The sequence below is a fragment of the Lygodium microphyllum genome, chromosome 3, assembly GCF_053477565.2.
Source record: "Lygodium microphyllum isolate KBCC chromosome 3, Lygodium_microphyllum_v1.1.10, whole genome shotgun sequence".
Classification (NCBI taxonomy): Eukaryota; Viridiplantae; Streptophyta; class Polypodiopsida; order Schizaeales; family Lygodiaceae; genus Lygodium; species Lygodium microphyllum.
This window is the reverse complement of record NC_141137.1, coordinates 161,455,531-161,467,907: the sequence shown is the minus strand read 5'-3', so window position 1 is coordinate 161,467,907 and position 12,377 is coordinate 161,455,531.

Genomic DNA, 12,377 nt, shown 5'->3' with positions numbered 1-12,377 from the left:
ATTAACTTTCCCAATTCTATGGTGGAGTGAGATAGATTCATGGTCTTATTTTTTGATATTCTCCTTTACGTACTCCAAAATATTCTTATAAACTACGAATAGAGGGGTCAACTCATGATGGATCCTCGAGAAGATCTAAAACTCATGACCCCTCTATGTAGAGCACCAATGGTTGTGGACACCAATCTACTATCTCATTGATGTAAGTTGACTAGCCTACCTCTTTGAGGAATCTCAAGCAAATCTCAAGCAAATCTGCTGGATGGAGGAGCTTAAGTTAGTGAAGGTCTTCATCTTTGAAGAAGCTAGTGTGAATGCTACATTGCACTTTAGGGATCAGTGAGTCCGCCAAGCTGCCCCATATCTATAAGTGACTAACTCAAGTAGTATCTCCTCAAATACTTGGAATATTGGGACGATCTCGACAAAACAACTATCACAAAGAAGGATTTCTAGACTAACCTACAGAGTATTGGATCCTCAATGTCTTCATAGAGCCACCTACTTACAACATGATAAATGTTAGGGAATTCCATAGTTGAGAAACCAAAATCTTGTAATAACCTAAATAAAATTATTCAATGATTCTTCGTTGTGTTTGATTTAAATAAAATGGTTCCTTGAATCTCCTTTGTAGTTTATGCTAACTAGTTTGAAGACTCGAAGACATGAAGAAAGAGAAAAATATGGAAGCCTCAATTTTTTGAAAATTATTATGCTTTGAGAAAAGAAATCACTTGTTATAAACAAGAGCTGGTGGGCTCCCTTTCATTGAAGTTATAATCAAATTTGGTAGCACTCAACATATGAATATGGATTTAAGTACATGTAAGAGGAGAAGACCATTTTTTGGTTCAAAATATGGATAGGATGCCCAATGGTATTGGGAAAATTGCCTTACCATGCTCTCCTCTAGCATGATGAAGGTCGCGGAGGGTTTGAGAATCTAGGAGGTGCATCTTGGACTGAGGGTCACCGACTAAGTGGTTGAAGCTCCTAAAATAATAGTAGTCCAAACATCCCAAATACGTTGAGCATGTGTAGCCCAACATTTTGGTTTCATTGTTTGGGACTGAGGATGCATTAACTGCAAAGTCACTTGCATGCTTCATGTTGTGGAATAGGAGGGAAGACCTATGCCATTTAATTCCTGTTAGATTTGTATTTCATGATTCAAACATGCATTTGGATTTTATGATCATTGAGATTTTGGGTTCATGAGTTACAATCGGAATTATGGTAGAATGGTAGTAACAATGTCCAATTCAAGATTGTAAGGCATAGTTGTAAATTATCATTGTGGAATGAGATGAAGGCACCCTGTGTGTATTATAGATTGAGGAGCTTGGGTTGCTTGCTTTGCAGGTTTGCTTTTTGCATTTGGGAAGAGAATATTGAAGAAAAGTAAGAGAGAAAAAAATTAGAGGAGGAAAAGCAGTAGTTGCTTTTAGCAATCCCACTCCCAGTTTAGCATAAGTTCTCTCTGTCCTTGAACCTTGTAGTCATCATCACTCATCATCTATTGTGCTTCCTGCTACTTGTGGAATTGTTGCTACTCCTATGCATTTCGTGGATAGCAAATTGTGATTTTTCCCTATACTACTCCTATTGCATATCGTCAATATCTTCATTAGTAGTAGATTGCACATGTTTCTCCTCCGTCTACTGCAATTGTGGAAACATTGACATCATTCTATCATTCTAGCCTAATCTTTCTCTTGTTGACAAATCATGGCCAGCATAGGCAGCATCATCATTGTCTACTTCTTCAATAGTTTGCACTTGATTCTTCTGCTATTCATAGCCAACATAAGTAGCATCCAAATCGTCATCGTCTACAGAAATTTATGCCTTCTCTCCTACTGCAGTTGTGGCAACATCATCATCGTGGCCTGCTACTTCTCCTTCTGTGAATCACAGATAGCAAAATTGCACCATATTGCTGCTAATCATGGGCATCTTGGGGTAGCAAATTGTCACTCTAATCTCCTGTAGTTTGCGCCTAATTGTTTTTGCTGTTCGTGGATTGTTCTATCATGATATTTGTCTGCACAGATTGTGCTTCATCTACAAGTTATGGGATGCATAATCATGGGTACAAAAATGTCATCTCATAACGGCCTATAGATTGAGCTTCTTGCTGCTTGTGTGTATCAGCATTATCATCATCTCGATCTCTGTTAGTTTGTGCTTCTTACTTTTTGCTAATAGTGGGTAGCTTGATTATCTTCACCATCTCTATCTTCATCAGCTCCATAGGTTGTGCTTGGGATTACCATCTACATCAACAAGATTATCCTCTTCTTCATCTCCTTTGCTTGTGCTTCCTTCTCTTATCATATTGTCTTCACCTTGTTAGTTCCCCTTCATCATCGCCATCACCCGCATAACCTTCATCTCTAACACTACCATCACCTGCATCACCTTCATCTCTAACAATGCCATCACCCAGATCACCTTCATCTCTAACACCGCCATCATCCTCTTCCTCCTCATCCCTGTGTGGAATCTACCACACAATGTCACACGCCACACCACCAACAAAGAAAAACCTTCGTAGAGAAGGAGAAGCGATTGTGAGGAGAGCAGGAGGAGCCACCCTGTCCTAACCACCATGGCCGCCACACAACAACAAGTATGCACTAGAACCACCTATGCTGAGCATTAATCATATTGAGAAGGGGAGCACATGTTGGCAAGAAGAACCCCACAAAACCCACACGTGACTCTATCCCCTCTTGGTGGGGAAGGAGTGCACTGCGGGAAGAAGTAGGGGCCCTAAATAGCTGCAACTAGGTGTATGCAATGGTGGATAGAAAATATTAAATGTATAGGCATCTATCCTTGTGTGGTACAATTATTGTGGGTGTGATTCTTTGGGTTGAAAGTATTTTTATTTATAATTAGAAAAAAATATTTTCTCTTTATGGTATAGCACTTGACGTGTGCATCCATATGCACCCAAGTATGGCCGTGTGAGCATAGAGCCCACCTTCTTGCACACTCAGCCATCCAACCTACTAGGAGGAAGGATTGGTACAAGAGTGGTTAGATAGGATGAAGCCTTGATACACCACTACCACACATAGGTGCATGTGAGCATATATGCATCATAGTGGTGTGTCTCAATCCCCATGTTAATGATTGCACACATTATATTGAATATCTTATGTGCACTAATTGCACGGACATACATGTGATGATACACACTACACACTATAAATGATTCACCCCATTGTGACACACATTACACATACCCACACACATACACACATAATTGCTTTACAATTCACTACACACACATAAAAGCACATTGGCATCTGAGCGCATCTGGAGACCCTTCTCCTCCTCCACAAACTAACCTCCAACCTAGTGGAAGGAGGGATTGTAGGGGAGTGAAGCAGGAAGTGGCATTTGTGTGGCACACCCCACATACCCACTACATTGTGCATTCACCCATTGTGTGCATACGCCTCCACATAGTGCATCCATCCACTATTGCACTGTGCATCTATCTGTCATACACACACACGAGCACATTGATATACCTAGAAACATCACACACAAGTGTACATCTAAGAGCCTCACCTCCCTATCTACAACTCAAATCCAACCTACTAGGGCAGGAAGGATGATGGGAAGTGAGATAGGAGGTAGGAGCCTTAGAGATACACTTGGGTGTGTGCATCCATGCATGCACAAGCATGCACATTGTGCACTTGCTTCCATAGTGTATCGTGCATCCATCTACACCTATAGTGCATCCGTATACACCCATAGTGCATCGCATTGCACACACTCCCCGCTCACCCCCACATAATAGCACTCATACACAACACTGTGCATCCCACTCCCTTGCATAGTACATGTGCCTACACATGCACACACCGTACACACATATAGTGACTGCACCCATAGGTACATTAACACACGTAGGCACCTCTTACACTAATGCACGTCAATAACCCCTCTCCTTTTCTACTACCTAAATCCAACCTACTAGAAGGGAGGATAGCAAGAAGTGAGAGAAAAGTAGGGCACCTTGGTGACACATTCATGTCACACACATGCATCTGTGCATACATCTTCACTACTTAATGCACTTGTAGTAACATACCATGCATCCATACCGCATTTATGTATCCATAGACCTACATTGCATCTACTCTCTTACATTGTGTGCATCCATCTATAATGTGCTTCCACCTATAGACTTACCGAAAGCACACAACACATCCATATAACACATAGTGCACACCACACACTATGCATATACTTGCACACCACTATTGCACTTTTCTTCCACCCACATATTGTGTGGAACCAAATGTGCACATAGTGCATTCACTTATTGCATACACCTAGTGCATATGGAAACACACACTTGCACACATGTAAACCATCCACATGGCATCACAATTGGGACCCACCTCCAACACATATAGTCGTATCAACCTTCAAGTATGCACTATGATACCCATAAAAAACTTAAGTACACGAGTGAGAGACGGGGGGAGTGTAACTCGATCCCCCTACCCATAAGGTAAAATCTCAGTTCTGCCCTCCTAAAACAACGTTAAACCTAGTAACTAATCCTACAATATTGGGAGGATCACGATTTAATCAGCTCTGTCTAGTGTTGAAAAGTTATCCAACTTATTGGGTCCACCTAGCCATAGGTGTTCAATGTCAAGATTAAAGCCTCCCACTTTCCTCGATTGGGTTTGCTTTAGTTTTTTAATTAGCAAAGCATATTACCATGCTGTTTGGACATATAAAAAATAACTTCATATTATTATTTCGTTAAACCAGATTTGTTAAACTTAATCTTTAGCACATAACAAACAATTTGGAAATCAAATACTTTATTTCATAATAACATGCAGAACCATCACTCCACAGAGTGGTACAAAATCCGTCTTTTCTGCAGAAAGACATTGCCTAGGATAGGACCTTTAAATCCCTCGGGATTGGGCTGTATGCGATCGTAATCCCTCCACGGTCAACATGGAATTTACTGGCTCAGAGCCCCTCTAAGCTTTCCTGAGCCTCAGGAGCCATCCTACATAGTAGGGGCACTTATCACTTGGCCCTTTGCCCTCTCAGGTGCTTGAGTGATCAAAAACCAAAAACACCTACCTCCCTCGAGAGCATAGGATCCCCACCCGGCAAATGAGTTTTTCCACACTCCCTAGAGTGTTAGGGAGCATTGGATTGGAGACCCCAATGTCCCGAACCACCACAACCCACAACTCATTTGGTTGTGCAAGCACGGGATCATAAGAGACATATTTCATCATTCACAAATTCAAAAGTAGTCATAACCATAAAATATTTTTAACACACTTGTCAATATATGCGATGCATAGAATCTATCCCCCTCATTAATTTCCGTGTTCTTTCCTAAAAAGAAATTGATAATACTAACATGTTTTTGTAAGTTTAAGTATGTTCTAACTAATTATAATCTATGTAACAGACTTATCCTTTGGGCTTTTCTAACATTACTAACTTATCCCTCATTTTATCATGAGATGCAAAAAAAGTAATACAAAAATTAGGAAGTTGTAGATAGCTTAAAAGTAATCATTTTCTTATGTACTAAACTTGATTATCTCTGTTCGGCTCTCCATCATGATTATGGGTTATGACCGCAACCTTGGTTTATTATGGAATAACCGGTCCTTCAGGTTGAATGGATTCAGGGGTAACTTTCGCTTGCACTTCAGCAGAGTGACTACTTCCTTGCATTGGGGAGCTCTTCGAGCATGGCCTCGCTTAACATCTCAACGTCTTTTGGGGGCCATGGAAGAAGCTTGATGCATTTGAGCAGCACTTCCGCATAGGTGTGGAGAGAGAGAGGCTTGGCTGATTGCAGTAGAGCTTCGTCGTCATGTCAACAACAGAGAGACTTCTATAAGGGTTGTTCTTTTGACGTGACACTCTATCCTTGTTTATATAGTATAGTAATTGAGGGGAGAGGGAGAGGGGGGGTAAAGAGAGAATGCTTGCTTTTAGCATTTTTGATGACATAATCGATGAATGCTTGATTTTAGCATTTTCAATGACATCATTGATGATATCAGAGAGGGGGCTCTATTTTTTAGCGTGAAGATAAAATTTTATGAATATATAGGCGAGCACCGCGTGTTGCGTCGTCGGGCGAGCATGACTCCAAGGCTCACAATTAAGGCAGTGACTAAGGTGTAGACCTTGGCATCTTGGCCTTGGCATACTTAGCAACAAGCTACGAATGCTTCGTTGGTACCGTTGGCTGCGCATGAGAAGCTCCCACTAGTTGTAGGAAAAGCTTCTTGAGAGGTCACCCATCTCGGCAGTGTCATCACCCAAGTGCACTTAACTGCCAATTGACTATCCACTAGGCTAGTTCTTTTTGTTGTTCTATACTACAAACATAGTTTTAATAAGCTTGTCTTGGGAGGGTTTTCCAAGCCTTCCTTCCATGAACTTGCATATAATACCTCATCAATTATCTTCATAGTTAGAGCTAGTTTTAAAAATGTGCAATCTTTACCATTTTGTTTTCAAAATAAATCAAATTTTATTATTTATTAAAATAAACTAAGTAATAGGGACATTACATCAAGAAAGCATTGCAACTTTGTGTTTTTTAGTAGTTGTAGCTCCCAGATAACCCAAATTTTTAACGTGTCTATTGTGATTCCATTTTTTGATATACAAGTATCTTAAAATGATTCCATGTTTAATTCAAAATTGACATTTCAATGGATTTGAAGATAACTTATATTTCATGAACCATTATAAGACCACTTGAAGTTTCTCTAAGTGTTCATTCCATGAGGAATTAATGTAGAGATAATCTACAAATACTTCAAGATATTTGCAAAGCATATCTTTAAAGATTGTACACCATTGGAAGATAGCTCAAAGTTTCTCTAAGTATTCATTCCATGAGGAATTGATGCAAAGCTAATTGACAAACACTTTTAAGTTATTTGCAAAGCATATATTTAAATATTGCATAGATTAGGTGGTGGAAGGTTGCATGCACGTTTTAAATCCAAAGCATATGACGATATATGAAAACATCCCTAATTTCAAGTTGTTTTGTGTTAGTTGTTAATGTAAACCTGTGATTGATTATACCCTAAGAAGCCATTGAGGAAGCTATAAGTCTCCTTGCCCACTTTTGTGTAGGGTAATAGGGGTAGTGATCTCCTTTGGTAGCTACATTTACTTGCAATTTATGCATAGTCAGATTTTTCCATTTTTCTTGAATACTACTACAATTGGTGATACTCAGTCTATATGCCCTATTTCATAGATGAATCCTACTTTGAGAAGCTTGTCCAATTATTCTCATACAAGATGTGCATATCTTGGGTTCAGTGCATAGATCTTTGTTTCATGGGTTTGACATTTGGAATTTATTAGGATAGTATTGTTGAGATATCGAGCTCCACTCGTGATATGCCAGGGTGACCATTGTGCATTTATGTCACCGACTTGTCAGTTGCAGATGCGGTTGGTACACCGCCCATGAATAATAGCTAGATGACAGCTATCCTTATCCACTCTAGTTCATGGCTCAGTTAGTATGCCACCTTAGTTAGTTGAGTTTGGTTTAAGACCCATATATAGGGTTCTTGTATTTCTATGTACTTGAGTTTTTTTTGGCTTACACAACTAAGAAGAGGAAAACTGTTTTCAGTCTCCACCTTTGTGTGTATTCCCCCATTGTGCAAGCAAGAAAGCTACAAGTGAGACTCCTTCCTTCTCTCCCACAATCTTGAAATGGTATCAGAGCCTTGTTCGTGGTAAGGAGCTCAAGAAAGCAAGCCAAGTTCACGGTGTTCTGGTAAGAGGACCAGTGTTGCTTTCATTTTTCTGTTTTGGGAGCAAGTCTCTACAGGTAGCACAGCCGGAAAGTGCAAGAGTGCATTGTCTCAGGTTGAGACGCCCTTCGCGGTGAAGCAAGAGGGAAGTACATGCTGCGGGATGGGGCTTTAGCCCTCGGTGACCCTGTTTTTTTTATTTGAGGCCATTTCGGGGCCTGTTTTGGAGACGGAAGTTTTCTGCACGCACTCACAAAAAGGCCCAGTTTTATGCTGTGCGACCACTGTTCTACAGGTCGGTGAAAAGTTACTGTAGAAATTACATCGTATGCCTGTGCGCAGAGACATTGGGAGTTACATAATCATCCTTGTTGCCTGTTGATGCAAAATCGTCACTAGGAAGTGACTGTGTGGTCAAATACCACTTTCGTCAGTTTTGCAGATTTGCCCTTGTGAGGCTGAAGCTGTGTTTTTTGCAGTGACAGAATTTTTTGCAGTGTTCTGTAATGGCGTCTGATTCTCTTTCACAAGTTGTAACTGAAAAGCTTGACAAGAACAACTTCCAAGCATGGAAGTTTAGAATGACAAATTTCCTTATGGGAAAAGGATACTGGGAATTTGTTGCAGGAAATGAAAAAGAACCAGTTCTTCCTGATGTTCCCAATCAACAACAAATGCAGGCATTGAAAGCATGGCATGAGAGAGCCAGAAAAGTTATGTACTGGCTGTCTATCAGTATTTCAGACTCTATGATTGTGCATATTCAGGATGCAAGTACGCCAAAGGAGGCATGGGATACTTTGTCAAAAATGTATAGCACAAATACGCAAGCCAGGAAAATGCAGCTCAAGCAAGAGTTGCATAATGTGCAAAGAGAAAGTATGAGCATCAATGACTATCACATGAAGGTGAAGAAGATTGCAGATGCACTTGCTTCCATTGGGTCGCCAGTGGAAGATGATGATTTAGTTTTTGTGACCTTGAATGGTCTAGGAAAGGATTATGCACAGTTCCGAACATCCATTTCCGTCCGTGAAAGATTTTCTGATTTTGAGGAGTTGATTGCTCTTCTAATTTCTGAGGAGCAGAGAAATGGCAGTGCATCTTCTTCAGGAGGAACTTCAAAAGAAGCTGTCTTCTACTCAAATGCTGAAAGAGGTAGAGGCAGAGGTAGAGGAGGCCGATCTGGAGGCCGTGATAGAAATCAGAATATGCAGCAAACTCAAGAAAACCAGTCCTATGGAGGAGGACGTGGTAACTCTAGAGGCAGAGGGAGCCAAAGAGGTCGTGGTGGATGGCAAAGAGGGCAAAATGCTAACAGCAATGTTGAATACTACTACTGTGGTAAAATGGATCATATGGCTAAAGACTGCTATAAAAAGCAGAATGACATCATGAATGGAAAACTGCAACAAGGGAATTATGCATATTCTAGTAGACAGGGTGATGACAGAAATGAGCATTTGTTTATGGTGCAGCACATGACCAATTCTGTGACAAGTGCAGAAGAAAGTAGCGATGTGTGGTATGTTGACTCAGGTGCATCAAACCACATGACAGGTCATGCAGAATGGATGCAGGATGCAAGAAAAATGGAAAAACCAGGATTTGTGGAGATTGGTGATGATACTGCATATCCTATTGTGCAGATTGGAAATATTCCTTTGTCTATGCAGGATGGGAAAAAGAAATACCTGTCTGATGTATTTCATGTCCTGAATATCACCAAGAATCTGATTTCTGTTGGTCAAATGGTTGAGCAGGGCTTGCAGGTCAGATTTAATCCTCATGGATGCTTTGTTGAGGATATGAAGAATAAAGGTCGCTTGATAGCAAAAGGAAAGAAGAAGGGCAGAATGTTTACATTGGATGCAGACATGCCTGAATTGAGTGCAGCAATGTTTACACATGGGACCTGTGTAGTTGCAGATATTGATATCTAGCATAAAGGCATTGGTCATGTTAATGTACAACGACTTAAATCAATGCAGGCCCAAAATATTGTTGCAGGATTACCTAAATTCAAGGTTGCAGAAATGCATAAGGTATGTGAAGCCTGTCAGTTTGGAAAACAGGCAAGGAAACCATTTCCTAGACATGTTCAAGAGAGTAAGAAGCCATTGGAATTAATCCACTCTGATGTGTGGACTACTAAAGCTGCATCTCTTGGAGGCTATCATTATTTTGTCACTTTTATTGATGACTATAGCAGAAAAGTTTGGGTGTATTTTATGAAAAAGAAAAGTGAAGTTTTTGGGCATTTCAAAACTCTTAAAGCTGTGGTTGAAAAAGAAACAGGCCTGCAAATAAAATACCTAAGATCAGATGGAGGGGGAGAGTACCTCTCAAATGAGTTTGCAAGGTTCTTGCAGGAGCATGGCATAAAGCAGCAATATTCATGCAGTCATACCCCACAGCAAAATGGAATTACAGAAAGAAAAAACAGGCATACTGGAGAGGTATCTCGTGCCATGCTCAATGAAAAAGACCTGCCAGACTTTTACTGCTTTTACTGGGCTGAGGCAGTTGCTACAGCAGTCTACATAATGAACAGGACTCCCACTGCAACAATACATGGCATGACTCCAGAGGAGAGGTATACTGGTAGGAAACCAGATATTTCTCATTTGAAAATTTTTGGTTGCATTGTCTATGTTCATGTGCCAGATGAGTTGAGATCCAAGTTGGATCCAAAAGCTGAAAAGTGCATCTTTATTGGTTATTCTCTGCAGCAAAAAGGGTATAGATGCTATAACCCTTCTACTCGTAAGTTTATAGTGAGCAGAGATGTTTTTGATGAGATGAGTAGCTGGTATAAACTAGTGAATGTGATTGATAATGTAGATGCACAAAATGGTAATGCTGCACAGAATTCACAGCAGCAGTCACAAAATATTAGTGGACCTGGAGCGTCCTCTAGCAGTGGTTCACATTCCTCGCCATGGACAGGCAGATTGAGATCAGGAGAATCTTCTCAAAGCAATGCAGATAGTGGTATGCAAGTATCACGAAAAGGAAAAGAGAAGGTAGATCAGCCCATGTTTGATGTGAATGCATGTCACTCTTATGTGGATGGTGAATCCAGTGGCTCAGAACAGAGCATTGATGATGAGTTGGGTATTCCTTCTATTGTTACACCTGGAGTAAGGAAGACCAGGGATGTTTTGAGAGCACCTGGGAGTGAACCTACTTTGCGCAGGTCTACCAGAGCTAGGTATCCTGTGGGTAGGCTGAAATATGATGGATTTACAGCCATTCACTATGCATATATAGTCAAAGTGATACAAGAACCAGAACCCACTTCTTTTGAGCAAGCCATGGGAAAAGAAAAATGGGAGAAAGCCATGGATGAAGAAATGGATGCCTTGGAAGCAAATGCTACATGGGAATTGGTACCTTTGCCTAAAGGTAAGAATGCAATTGGCTGTAAGTGGGTTTATAAGGTGAAGCACAATGCAGATGGTTCTGTGAACAGATACAAGGCAAGATTAGGAGTCAAGGGGTATGCATAAACATTTGGCATTGATTATGAAGAAACATTCAGTCCAGTTGCAAGGATGGCAACCGTAAGAGCAGTCGTTGCTATGGCTGCATCAAAGGGATGGTCTTTACATCAGATGGATGTAAAGAATGCCTTCTTGCATGGTGATTTGCAAGAAGAGGTCTATATGGAGCAGCCACCAGGTTATGTGCATGCTGTTCATCTTGAGTTTGTTTGCAGGTTGAAGAAAGCCTTGTATGGCTTGAAGCAAGCACCTAGAGCATGGTCTGACAAGATAGGACAGTATCTTGTCACTATTGGCTTTCAGATTTCGAAGGCAGATTTCTCACTTTATGTGAGAAAAACAGAGAAATGCATTATGCTGCTTGTCATTTATGTTGATGATTTGATTATCACAGGTGATAGTGATGAAGATATCATTCATGTGAAAATGCTATTGAAGCAAAAATTTGAGATGAAGGATTTGGGAGAGCTGCGTTATTTCTTGGGCATTGAGGTGATTAGATCACCAAGTGGGATACGGCTCAGAGGCAGTATGGATTGGACATGCTGTCCAAATATGGGATGATAGGCTGTAAGCCTATTTCAGTTCCTTTAGAGCAGAATGTGAAGCTGAGCGGAGATGCATGTGAGCTTCTCAAAGACCCTAGTATGTATAGACGCATAGTAGGAAGCTTGATTTATATGACTATTACCAGGCCAGATTTGAGCTATGCTGTTGGATTGGTAAGTCAGTTTATGCAGGCTCCAAGGAAACCGCATTTGGATGCAGCTAGACGCATACTCAGGTATGTGAAGTCCACATTGCAGTATGGACTACTTTATAAGAATGGGGTTCAGATACAGTTGCATGGATACACTGATGCTGATTGGGATGGTAGTATTTCTGATAGACGATCTACCAATGGATATGCGTTCTCTTTTGGGAGTGCTGCAGTCACTTGGAGCAGCAAGAAACAACCTACAGTTGCCTTGTCGAGCATAGAGACTGAGTATAGGGGTGTAGCAATGGCTGCATGTGAGGTAGCTTGGTTGCTTAAGCTACTTTATGATATGCA